Raw genomic sequence first — 14,410 nt, forward strand, 5'->3', positions numbered from 1 at the left:
TAGCATAAGGTTATTTAGCTTCCATGTTTTTGTATGAGTCTGCAGATTCCTGTTGTTACTGAGTTCAACTTTATTCCATGATGGTAGGAGAAGATGCAAGGAATAATTTCTATTCTTTTAAATTTGCTGAGGTTAGACTTGTGACCTAAAATGTGGTCGATTTTGGAGTATGTTCCATGGGCCAATGAGAAAAATGTGTATTCAATTTTGTTGGAATGAAATGTTCTGTAGATGTCTATTAAATCCAAATGCTAAATGGTTAAGTTTAAATCTGAAATTTCTTTGCTAAGCTTCTTGTTGGAGATCTATCCAACACTGCCAAAGGAGTATTAAAATCTCTAACTATGATGAAGCTGGGAGAAATCAAGTTTCTCATGTCTATTAGAGTATCTCTTATAAATTGTGGTTTATTCTGGTTGGGTGCATAAATATTGATGATTGAAATCTCATCGTCATGAGTATTACCCTTAAGAAATATAAAGTACCCATCTTTATCCTTGATTACTTTTGTTGATTTAAGGCCCATTGTATCTGCAAATAAAATCGCAACACCTGCTTTTTCTGCTTTCCATTTGCCTGGAATATAGATGACCATCCTTTCACCCCGAGTCTGTATTTGTCTTTTAGGGTAAGATGGGATTCTTGTATGCAGCAGATATGTGGCCTGAGTTTTTGTATCCAGTCAGCCAGGATGTGCCTCTTTAGAGGGCAATTTTAGCCATTCACATTGATTGAAAATATTGATAAACCCGGTATAATTTTGAGTATCGAGTTTTTCAAAAGTCCAGGGGACATCTTTAATCCTTTTGCCACTGTGGAAGTTGGAATTTGATCAAAAGCTTCTGTGTGAGTTTACTTATGTGGTGGAGGATTGCACTGGTCATTATGAAGGATAGGTCTGAGAATATCCTGGAGAGCTGGTTTAGTTATGGCAAATTTCTTCAATGCATGGATGTCATTAAAGTATTTAATTTCTCCATCATAAATAAAACTCAGTTTAGCTGGATACAGGATACTGGGCTTAAAGTTATTTTGTTTTAAGAGATTAAATGTCGATGACCACCCTCTTCTTGCCTGAAAGGTTTTGGCAGAGAGATCTACTATATTCTAATATTCTTCCCCTTGTAGGTTATGGTTTTCTTATGTCTTGCTTCTTTCAGGATTTTCTCTTTCATATTAACTTTAGTGAAGTTAATTATGAAGTGTCGGGGGATGTCTTATTTGGGTTGAGTCGTGCTGGAGTTCTGAAGCTGTCTGCAATCTGAATTTCAGGATCTCTTGACATATCTAGAAAATTCTCTTTCATAATTTCATACAGAAGAGCCTCTGTGTTTTGCGAAGCAACTTCGTCGCCTTCAGGGATTCCTATGAGGCAAATATTAGTTTTCTTCAAATTATTCCAGAGCTCTGTGAGATAATGATCCGTTTTTGCTTTCCCTTTCTGATTCTCCTTGGATGTTTGGACATATTCAGAAGCTTTGTCTTCTACATATGAGATCCTTTCTTCTGTCTCTTGCACTCTGTTACCAAGAGATTATACCATATTTTTCAGATCTTTGAGGGCTACAACCTCTTGCCTCAGTGTTTCAAAATCTTTGGTCATTTTCTCTTTGAATTCGTTGAATTCTTGAGACATCTTTTGAATAATTTTGAGATATCTTTTGAATAATTTCTTGAAATTCTTATTCCCTCCTTTCTTCCATTCTGTTAATCTTATTTGCTATTCAAATTCTGAGCTCAATTTCTGACATCTCAGCCATCTGTTTATGGATGGTATCTGCCCCATCCTTCCTTGGGGGAGTTGATCTACTCTGCTTATTTGAATTACCAGAGTTTTCCCACTGATTCCGCCTCATGCAGAATTTACACCGTGTGGAGACCATACCAGAATGGTTCAGTCAGTGGCCTCCACTGGAGAAGATGCCTGCTTTCTCTGGTTGCCCAGAGAGGCAGAGCATGTCTGTTGGGAAGAGCCTCAGGGGTGTGGGCCTTGTTGTTCCCACTGCTGGGGCTGCTACTCTTCACCTTGGGGTACCACCATTCTAGTATGGTTCTCTCTCAGCTGACCGTCCTCTCATAGTTCTCAGGCGGCTGGCCAGGGATGCTGGGAGCATCCAGCTCTGGCAGTTGTAGGCCCGCCTGGCACAGGTGCCTGGAGTGGGGAACTCCTCTACCACTGCCCACAGTACACACATGGCTCTATCAAGCAGTTCTGGGCCCACCTGGAGCTGGGGACTCGTTCGCTGCTGCCCGCAGGCATGTGATGCTCTAGCAAGCAGTTCTGAGCCCACCTGGCATAGGTGCCTAGAACGGGAAACTCCTCCACCGTTGCCTGTGGGATGTGCATGTCTCTAGCAAGCAGTTCTGGGTCTTCCTGGAGTGGGGAACTCCTTCACTGACCCCCACAAGGTGCATGTGGCTCTAGCAAGCAGTTCTGTGCCCACCTGGAGCAGAGGACATCTCCGCCACTGCCCTCGGGATGTGCATGGCACTAGCAAGCAGATCTGGGCCCGTCCAGAGTGGGGACTCCTCTGACACCACCTGCAGGGTGTGCGTGGCTCTTGCAAGCTGTTCTGGCCCTGCCCAGAGTGGGGGACTCCTTCGCCCCCCCTCCCGCAGGTTCATGTGTCTCTAGCAAGCAGTTATGGGCCCTCCTGGAGCAGTGGACTCCTCTGCCATCACCCACAGGGCATGCACACCTCTAGCAAGCAGTTCTGGGGCCTCCCACGTGGGTGCCTGGAATGGGGGACTCCTCCACCGCCACCCACTGAATGCACATGGGTCTAGCAGGTCTCTGGCTGCCGTACTGGGACTGGACACTTGTTCTTGCAGGAGTGGGGGACACTACTCTTGTGCTCCCCCTCACTGTCTCTGTAGGCAAGGGGGGAAGGGTGGACTGGAAATTTAAAATGGCAGTGAAAACGTTTGTTCAGTTTTTCTGCCAGGTGAGAGAGTGTTTAGAATCTCAGCAGGGTCCCTCTAGGGAAGTACACCCCCCTTACTATGGTTCTCACATGTGGGGTGAGATAATAGGTCCTCAGTTCATGACTCGCCTGTAGAAAACTTACAGGAGCAGATGAAGAGAAAACAAAGAGACACAACTTTCTTGGGGGAGGGGATGGACACTTTTCCTTCGGGATGTATTATGTACCTGTAAATTGCTTTCTTGGAGTCTCAACTTACCTCCACAGAGGTGTCCTGCAGATATCACTCTTCTCTCTCAGCTGGGCTCCCAATCTGCAACTTTATTGGGTATTTTCCGGACATTATCCTTCCCTCTGGATAAGAGCTTCTGTCAGAGGCTGGCACCTCTTGGCCATCTTGCCCCTCACCCCCAAACTTTTTTTTATGGGGAGGGGGAGGGGAGGGAAAGGGATGGTTGGAGGGAAGGTGATTGGAGGGATCACCTCTATGGTTTATCTCACAAGGGTACAAGTGAATCTTTCTAAAAGTAGAATATAAACGTCTTAACACAATAACTAAGAAAATGACATAAAGGCTAAGTTTACAAGTGATGAAAATATTTCAAATTGTATATGAAAACATCACACTGTACCCCATGATTGCATTAATGTACATAGCTATGATTTAATAAAAAAAGGAAAAAAAAGTTTTTTTAATAGTGTTCTTTAATCCTTCTGAAATAGGAATCTCTGATTCTTTCTGACTCTGCCTTCATATCTCTTTCTTTGTGCATACGTAAGATCTGACAATTAAAATTGTGAACTCATCCTAGGAAAAGTGCTATACCTCATTGCTGAATATCACTATGGTCACCAGATGGCCCAGGGGGAGCACTTCGAAAGTGCCTGTAGTGATATTCAAAACTGAGGTATGTAGTGCTTTTTCTAGGATGAGTTCTTGAACTTAATTGTCTGACCTCATGTGTATATATATATATATATTCAATGTATATACATGTATATATGTACATAAATATCCATGCACATCTTTTTCCTAATCACCAAGTATCCTAACAACTATTATTGAAGAGTTTATTCTCTCCCCACTAATTTGTGATGCTTCTTTATTAATCAGGTACTGAATTTCCATTTATTTACATGGATATAGTTTAGGACTTTATGTTGTATTTCATTGATCTCTTTGACTATAGGTACATCTGCATCGATACCATGCTACCTGAATAACTGTAGCTTTCTAACATATTGTATCTTGACAGAATAAGTCCTTCATTTTTTGTTGCTTTCTTTTCCAAAATTATCTTGGCTATTTTCATAGTTTCTTTTTCAGATGAACCTTAGATTCAGCTTGAAATTCTATAAACATTTTTACCTGGCTTTTGGTTGTAAACGTATGTAATTTACAGAATAATTTGGACAAAATGGCATTTTATAACAGTGATTTATAAGAACATTATAAGTCACTTCACTTACTCAGTTCTACTTTTAAGACCTCCCGTAGTTTAGAATTTCTTTACATAGGTCTTGAATGTGGTTTGAATACATTTTATTTTATTTCTTTCTAACTATTTCATTATTTATTCCTCTCGGGAATAAAAAAATTTTCCTTGGGAATAAGAAAATTTCCTGTTACTTTTCCTAATTGGTTGGTTATTTATTTTATGTATTTATTCATTCAATAAATATTACTTGAGTGCTTACGAAATGTGTCAGGCACCATGTTTGGCCCTAGAAATTAAAAAGAATTCTAGTAAATTTTTATTAATTTATTTAGCCTTTTAAAGATAAACAGTTACATTTTTGTCCCTTTTTTCCTAATACTTGCATTTCTTAATTATTTTTTGCTTCATTGAATTGGCTTGGACTACCAGTATAATGTCAAATAAAAGCAAAGATAGTGGGCATCTATTTTTGTTTCTACTTTTATAGAAATTATTCCATTTCATCATTAAATGTGATATCTGCTCTATATTTACACCTTTCAAAAATAAAGAATATTTTATTCTCTTACAACTCTACCTAAAATTTTCATTCATAATATGGGTGTTAATTAGGTCTATGTAAAATACTCAGGGATATTCCTGAAAATTCAGCTAAATCTAAAGTTTTGGGGAGTCAATCCAGCCAGTGAATTTCTAACAATTCAGTGATTATAATTATATTGATGTTGATACAGACTGTTATTAAAAAGTGAGTTTTTATAAACAAAATTATCTCTAAACTACCCAGTAAAATCCAGAATGATCCATTGCCCAGACACATCAAGGTTGACTTTATGATTCCTAAAGAACTTCCCATTGGAGACAAAGAATCAAAATCTAAGGTAACCTTAATGGAAGATGACCATGTTAAGTTTGCTATTTCAACAGATCAACACAACCAATTGGAAGGAGTGACCAATATAGAAGTTTTATCAAATACATTTCATTTCACTAATGAAGCCAGAGAAATGGGTTTGATTGCCACCATCAGAAAGATTTTGGGTTCATTAAGTGTGTTGATTGTGATGCTTATATGTTCTTCCATTTCTGTGAAATTCTGGATGGGAACCAGCTCCATGTTGCAGATGAAGTAGAGTTTACTGTGGTTCCTGATATGCTTTTTTCCCCCAAGAAATCATGCTATTAGAATTAAAAAAACTTCCCCAGGGCATAGTTTCATTCTATTCCCATTCAGATCATCATTTTCCGGGCACTATTGAAAAAGAAGGCACATTTTTTCCAATCCTAAAACAACCAGCCCAAATATAGGCAAAGAGAAGGAGGTTGAGAATGGCATTATTGCTTATGATGATTGTGGGGTGAAACTGACTATAGCTTTTCAAGCCAAGGATGTGGATGGATCTACTTCTCAAATAAGAGATAAAGTTGAATTTAGTATTAGTGACTGAGACCTGGACGGCAGATTACACCTTGTGTACAACTTTTAGGTCATAATTTCAACTCTGAGAGGCTCTTGAGTTATTTAGAAACTCGGAAGGATAATTTTGGATTTATTGAAACAGCCAATCATGATAAGGAAATCTTTTTATATTACAGTGAGTTCTCCGATAATGTTGATAGCCTGGAACTGGGGGACGTGGTTGAGGATAGCCTTTCCAATGGCAAAGGCAAAGAAATAAGTGCAGAAAAAGTGAACACAACACACTCAGTGAATGGCAATATTGAGAAGCTGATCCCACCACCTACTCTGGTATAGTTATTTGTCTCCTAAGGAGTGTTGTTCCAACACAGGCTGAGTAGCAAGGAATGATTGAGATTGTGGAGGAGGGGAAGATGAAAGGGGATCCATTTGACATACTTGGGATGGCTGACAAAGGAGGGAGATTGCCTGAAGAAAGGGGAGAGTGTCATGTTCCAAATTTGTGTCCTGGACCAAAACGCATAGACTATGACCTATAACCACACATCCTTGCATAGGGCCACAGTAGAGTATGCAAAAGATCTGTTTGGCTTCATTAATTTGAAGTAGGAGATAGCAAGAAGCCCCTTTTCCACGTGAAAGAAGTTCAGGATGTCATTGAGCTACAGGCAATGTGGTGGAGTTCTCAGTGATTCTTAATCAGCACACAGGCAAGCACAGCGTCTGTAATGTTTGGTAAGTCTGTGACAGCCCCAGAGCTTTTGCCACTCCCTAGAACTGATAGGCTGGTCAATCACTTGAAGAACATTACCCTGGATGATGCCAGCGCTCCTTGCCTAATGGTTCTTCATCAGCCAAGGGGACAAGGTAATTCAATGGGATTTGGCACAGAAAGAAAGATCTATCAAGCTGGTGTCATTGACTAACTACATCCACAAAGCACTTCATTAATCCACAATGATCATGTTGGTAGGGGATTCTGGTGATGGGTTCTGTATATCTCCCTTTTCTTCCTCCCCAAATCTGGGATACTTATTCTGTCACTGAGCTATTGCACCAGTTTTAGCATCTTCCTCATGTAATGTTTTAAAACAGAATACATTTAAGTAAACCATTTTAAAATTATGCACAGTTGCAGCCTGGAAAGCTTAAGGTGGTGCCTGATAGTATCAATGTTAGAAGATTTATTTGGTGCATTTAACTTAACACAACTGATAATTGCAAAATCCACTTCGCCTATGTTAGTGCAAAATATGGACTGTTATCTTATTGGCCCTATGAAATTCTGCACTTGGTATTTAGTATATACTCTATCTTCATTAATTACTTCTGGCAAGATGTTCTGTCTTAGCACTCAGTCGCATTCTTTTCCTTTTCTGTTCATTATGCTTTAATTCTGAGGACCATGTGAGCGTAGAATATATTACTTTTTCAAAATTAAAAAAAATTCTGTAAGCAAACCATTTTCTTGAAGTTCATGGCCAAATGTTAAAATGCTATTTTTCATACCATTTATAATTTTGTCACAATCCACTTAACAAAGTTTGTTTAGATTTCAGTGAAAATTATCTTTTAGAGTAGTTGTTCCCCCTGCCCCAGGATGGGGCATAACTTTCCTACAACTAGTATGTATGGTGCAAAATTTCACGCAAATGAGGTTAGCTGGGAGTGTGACAATTAGATGTATTTAAATAAAAGCCCCCAAAATATGAATGCACAATTTGGTGCTGCCTAGATCACTGAAGCTTCTAGAACTCAATTTCTTTTACTGATATAAAAACAAAACAAAACAAAGTAATAATTAAAAAGTTGTGCCTGAAATGAATTTTTTTTTTTTGTAAGTGACCACCTGGTTCCTGTGTCCTGTAAAATACAGACTCTTGACCTTTGGTGTAGCTTTTGTCTGACTTTATATTATGGAAACAGATGAGTCTGATCTCTTGGGCTTTAACTTGAATTGGCCATATATAGGGTCACTGGCCAGTGGACATAATGATGACTTTTTCTAAGATGACAAGAGTCAGCTCAGAGTATATGGGGGAAGGGCACTCATACTCTGAGCTGACTCTTGTATAGAAAAACCTATGAGTATGCCAAAATGACGTTCAGAGATGTTAAGAAAAAACAATGAGGCCCTTGTTTGAAGTTTTGATCTCTGGGTAAAGAGGCCATTTATCTTATAAACACAAAACATTTTTACTTTCTCCAGCTTTCATTTATGGCAAAAGAATGGGGGCAAATAAAGTTTTACTGATTTTTGAAACAAAAAAAAAAGTGAGTTTTTTTTTTTGTAGGAGTCTACATATTATATCACATAAATGCTAATTTGAAAGTTTTAAAGAATGGAAACAGGTTTGAATTGTATATAAGAACTCTGAGGAATGATGGAAAAAATACTAATAAAGCTTTAGTGAACAAATCAAATAAACTGTAAGGTATTAAACTCCAAAACAATAAAAACAAGTAGAGAATTGGAGAAAGAAATGAAAAGAGTGAAAATTCCTAAGATTAATTAACTAGAAGTACTAGATTGAAATAGTCAGTGAGGTGTAATTAACAAGGAAGAGCATCACTTGGGAAATACTACATTACAACCACAAGCTCAATCCGCTGAATGAAAATGGTAATGTTTTATTAATACAAAAATAAGATCTGCTAGAGTGGCGTGTTTCATGTTGAGAACAGCCAGTTTTGTGAAATAATTTGCGGCATCTATGAGGGTGATCGTATAATTTTTATCTTTCAATCTATTAATGTAGTAGGTTGCATTAATAAGTCCCTTAATATTAAGTCACATTTACATCATAGGAAAAGCCTCATTGGCTGTAACTCACAGTATATTTTTCTTTTAATATACTGCTACAGTTGAATTGCTGATATTCTAGTTAATATTCTGTATCTGTCTTAAGCGTGATTGGTCCCATAGTTTTCTTTTTTCTGCTGTGTGTCCAATTTTTTGGAATTGAAATTATGCTAGACTCTAAAGCTTTGAGAATATTGCCCTCTTTCTTTATATTCAAGAACATTTCATGGTGCATAAAATGATTTGTTCCTTGAGTATGTGATACAAGTTGTCTATTTAAACCTTTGGGCCCTCTGCCTTGTTTTAGGTGTTAAAACTGTGACTACTTTCCTGATTGTTGGTCAGTTCAGGTGTTCTACCTCTTCTTGATTCAATTTTAGCAATTCATATTTTCCTAGAAAATAATTCATTAATTATTGATTTTCAAAATTGTATTGTCAGAAAATTATACATAACTACATTTAACATTAAGCATCTTCCAGATATTATTTATTTTAGTTATTGTTCAAGCATTGTTTATTTATAACTTCTGTTTTCCCTGATAAGACTTCTTCAAACTATTAATTATTTTAGTTGCCTTTTAAAATAATCTTTTTTAGGTTTTATGGACCAGCATTATCCCTTTTGTTTTGTTTTGTTTTGTACTTGTCAAAGTTTCTTTAATTTATGCTTACATATTTATGTTCTTTCTACTTTCTCTGAGGTAGTCTCATTGTTTTTTCTTAACATTTTGGCATGCTCATAGGTTTTACTATACAGTGCTTTCATTATTGTCTATTTCTGAATAGTTTGCTCTGTTAATTTTAATTTTTTTGACCTGAAGACACTGAGAAGGAATTTTTTCTAAATATGTAGATATTCTTTAAAATTTTTTTGTTAACAATAGTTGCTAATTTCTAATTGTGTTGATATGAATTTGGCATAGGCAGCCTTAATGTTTTCTGCTTTTATAAATTTGTTGAGATTTTCTTTGTAGCTTTATATATAATTACACATAGTCAAATTCTGTGAATGTTCCATATGCATTTATAAAGTGTCAATTCCTTGCTTGTTGGATACATTCAGGTACACAGCTATCATATGAAACTCATTAATTTTGTCCTCCAAATTCTCTTTGTGTTTATTTCTATTTCAATTTGATCTGTTGCTGGGTTTCTGAGAGAGGTATGAGATTTCTCATTAATGTTGCAGATTACCAATTTCTTCTTGTTTTCTTATCCATATTTATTTTATTTATTTCAAAATTATATTTTTATGAATAGTCTTGTGATTAGTATATCTTCCTGGTTAATTATACCAATATCAAATATCCCTCTTGTTCATTTTAAATTTTATCTTTGTTTCATTTTACCTGATATTAATCTTGCTACACCTACTTTATTTTCTTCATGTATCTTTCTCATTCATTTATTTTCAACTTTCATGGCTCATTTTGTTTAAAGTGTGTCTCTTTTTGACAGGATATGGTTAGATATTATTTATTTGTCCAATATAAGGTGACCTATTATTTTATTTTATTGGAGACAGAGTCTCACTTTGTCACCCTGGGGTTGAGTGCCATGGCATCATAGTTCACAGAGACCTCAAACTTGCTTAGCTCAAGTGATTCTCTTGCCTCAATCTCCCAAGCAGCTGGGACTACAGGTGCTCACTACAATGCCTGGATATTTTTTATAGACCAGGGTCTCAGTCTTGCTCAAGCTGGTCATGAACTCCTGAGCTCAAGCAAATGTACCCACCTCAGCATCCCAGAGTGCTGGGATTATAGGCGTGAGCCAGCACGCCCAGCTAAGATTACCTATTATGAAATAAGGGAATGCAACCTATTCTGACTTAATATAATTATTGATATTTGTGACTATCTTACTATCTTGTTTAACCTTTTCTATTACTATGATTCATGTTGTCCCCCCCCAATTTATGGTGTTTGTAGCATTTCTGTATTTCAATATTTGTTATATTAGTATTTTTGGAAGTTTTACATTATATCTCATGTTCTAGTGGTTACACTTAACTTCTTTTTTTTAATAGAATAGTTGCATTTTATTTTTTTCTATCAGATTAATATGAGCATACATATTACTAGGCTACATTGTTTGCCTTGGTTAGGTAAAGTCCAGGTTGTAGTTGTGCCTCTCACCAGGAGGTGTGCCATATACCCTTGCAATATGCCCACTAGATGAGAGCTTACCAAACCTCCTCCCACTTTCCCTCTCCCCTTCCACTCCCCCTTGAATTTAATTGTGTTTTCTTTCATGTGGGCATGTATTTGTTCATCTACTAGTTTCATATTAGTATTCAGTACATTGGATACTTGCTTTTCCATTCTTGTGATACTTTACTAAGAAGATTATGTGATTCCAGGTATTGGTCCATTTCCTTCATATTGTCAAATTTCTGGGCATAGTTATTTTTGTAGTAATCAGAGATAATCTTTTGTATGTTTGTGGAATCTGTTGTTATTTCTTCTGTTTGTTACTGATTGAGGTTACTAGTGATATTACTTTCCTGTTTTTAGTTAATCTGTTCAAAGGATTATTAATTTTGTTTATCTTTTCAAAGAATCAACTTTTTGTTTCATTAATTTTCTGAATAATTATTTTATTTTCAATTTAGTTTATTACTGATTTAATTTTGGTTATTTCTTTTCTTCTGCTAGGTTTGGGATTGAATTGCTCTTCATTTTCTAGTTCCTTGAGGTGGTTCATTAGATTGTTAATGGGCATTCTTTCTGGTGTTTTTGGATATGGGCATCTGATGTGATAAATTTCCATCCTAGGAGTCCATTTTCAGTATTCCACAGGTTTTGATAACTTTTGGTTGCATTGTCATTATGTTCAAGGAGTCTAATGATTTCCTTCTTTATCTCCTCCTTGACCCAGCTGTGTTTCACTTGTTTAGTTTGCATGACTTTGTGTGAGGATGAAGGTTTTTGTTGGAGTTTAATTCTAACTTTATTCCCTTGTGGTCTGAAAAGTTACAAGGTATAATTTCTATTCTTTTAATGTTATTGAGGTTTGATTTGTGTTCTAACATATGGTCAGTTTTGGAGTATGATACGTGAGCTGGCAAGAAGAATATATATTCAATAATTTTGGAATGGTATGTTCTGTACTTGTCTATTAAACTTAATTATTCTAAGGTTGCATTTAGTCACTTGTTAACTTTGTTTAGTTTCTGTTTACAGGGTCTGTCTAGTTCTGTAAGTGGAGTGTTAAAGTCCCATGCTATTCTGGTGTTATAGGATCTCATATTGTTCAGACTGGTTAGGGTTTTTTGTATATATCTGGAAGCATTTCCATGGGTTCATATATACTTAGAATTGATATATCTTCTTCTTGTATTGCTTCCTTGACCAGTATATAGTGTTCATCCTTGTTTTTCTTTACTTTTGTTGCTTTAAATCCACTTGTCTCTGCAAATAAAATTGCAACTCTCTTTCTTCTCTTTTCAATTTGCCAGAAATGTTATTTTCCAACTCTTTACCCTGAGCGTCATTTTGTCCTTAGAGGCTAGATGTGTTTCTTGAAGACATGTATAGTTGACTTGTGCTTTTTTTATCCAGTCAGTAAGCCTGTGTCTCTTCAGTTGGGAATTCAAGCCATACACATTTATTAAGAATGATTAATTTGGTGAGGTACTATTTGTCTTGTTTTGTGGAGGTCTGTCACCTACTTTCATCAGTTAGATCACTGTGGAAGCTAGGCTTTGGTCAAAGCATTCATTTCTGAGTACCTTTGCTTTGCTGGTGGTCCATTGTGATGGTCTATGTGTAGCATGGCTTTGAGTATTTCCTGTAGAGTTGGTCTTATAGTGGCAAATTTCCTCCATGATTCATTGTCAGTAAAATATTTCATTTCTCCATCAAATATGAAGCATAGTTGGTCAGGATGGAGTATCCATAGTTGGTCAGGATAGAGTATCCTAGGTTGGAAGTTGTTCTCTTTGAGTATGTTAATTGTCAGAGCCTAATGTATTCTGGCTTGCAAAATTTCAACTGAGAAATGTGCTGTCACCTTGATGGATTGGCCCCTGTAGGTCAAATGGTGCTTACTCCTGATCTTGCAGAATTTTCTCTTTCATCTTGACCTTGGTCAGGTTCATTACAATGTGTTCAGGAGATACTGTGTTTATATTGAAATGACCCATGTTTTTGTATCCATGTAAAAGGAGTGTGTCAGAATCTTTGGTGACGCTTGGCAAATTTTCAGGTCTGATATCTCCCAGTAAGGCTTTTATACCATTAGGTCACTCTTCTTCTCCTTCAGAGATATCTATAATTTGTGTGTTTGTACATTTCATGGAGTCCTATAATTCTCTAAGATATTGCTCTGCTTTTATTCTCTTCTTTTCTACCTCTTTAAATACCTGAGTTAATTCAAGAGCCTTCTGTTCCAGCTGTGAGAGTCTTTTTTCTCCATGGTCTAATCTGTTATTGGTACATTCTACTGCATCTTTAAGTTTCCTAAATGACTTCTTAAATTCCTTAAGCTTTAATATATCCTTTCTAATTACATCATGTCTTTCATTCATTTCTTGGGTCAATTTTGGGATTTTCTTTTGGTGGTTTTCCATTTTTCCTTGAACATTTTTGCCATCCATACTCTACATCCCTTTCTTTCATTTTCATAATTCTTTATAGGTGGGATGTTCTCTGGCAACTGCCTCAAGATCCCTTGGTGTGTACTGGGGTGATCTGTTCTAGTTTTTCATGTTGCCAGAATTATTTTGTTGGTTATTCTCCATGTGAATTTTCTTCTCATGCACTTCCTTCTCCTTCAACTTTTCTCACTTCATCCTTCTCCTTAATTTTCTTTGTCTCTGTGCCTGGGTGTTGGAGTGGTCAACAACATCACTGACAGCCATTAAAAGAATAGGGAATTTGTGGGTGGTGCCCGTGGCTCAAGGAGTAGGGCACCAGCCCCATATACTGGAGGTAAGGATTCAAGCCTGGCCCTGGCAAAAAAATTGCAAAAACAAAACAAACAAACAAAAAAAAGAATAGTGAATTTTTAAAAATTACTCAAACACTTATTTTCCATATATTTCAAGAATTTATGGTTAATTATATATTCATCCTAAAAAGATAGCAACCAAGGCAATATTTACCATCCTTTTATCTTTTCTTTAAAACCTTATAATTTTCATTTGAGATAATCTGGGATTTAATTCCATATTTTTAATAGTAATAATTATTTAGATTTAGTTATAAATTTTATTAGTTCCTTTTCTCATAATTGTTTATTTTACTTTATATCATCCCTTCAGATTCACTTTTCATTTTGCTAGAGGACATCAGCAGGTAGTTCATTTAAAGATACATTTCAATTGGTGAAATATCTGTCTTTGAATGTCTGAAAAATGTTTCCCATTTTCAACAGCCCTCACCCCTCCAAGTTAAATTTTATTCCTTCTTAGTATAATGTTCTTGCTTCCAAATTATTTTTTCTCATAAATTTGAAGCCAATCCACTACTAATTCTTAACATTGTGTATTGCTGATCAGCAATCTGGTATTGCCTTGGTCCTTCTTCCTGTGGAGGTAGCTTGCTTGTTGCTTTGGAAACTCTCACATATTTCATTTTCTTTATCCCTGGAGTTCTGGAATTTCATCAGGATGTATCTTAGATATGGCTAAAAATTTATTAAGCTATCTTTCCCAGTAAATGGCATGTGATTTTTATTTGAAGATTTTTGTCTTTTCTCAACTTTGGGAAATTTTATGCTATTATTAGTTTTTAGATCAATTTCACTTTTGATTTTCTCTGCTCTTCTTTATCTCTTAGTTCCTCTGTTTACTTGGGCATTAGTCCCAATTATTGATA

General features: G+C 36.3%; 1 pseudogene; it reads left to right on the forward strand.

Moving 5' to 3' along the window:
• Positions 1 to 6,709, forward strand: part of LOC100955051 — a 17,844-nt pseudogene extending 11,135 nt beyond the window's left edge.
• The last annotated feature ends 7,701 nt before the right edge of the window (positions 6,710 to 14,410 follow it).

The sequence above is a fragment of the Otolemur garnettii genome, unplaced genomic scaffold (assembly GCF_000181295.1).
Source record: "Otolemur garnettii isolate 467f Iridium unplaced genomic scaffold, OtoGar3 scaffold00109, whole genome shotgun sequence".
Lineage (NCBI taxonomy): Eukaryota > Metazoa > Chordata > Mammalia > Primates > Galagidae > Otolemur > Otolemur garnettii.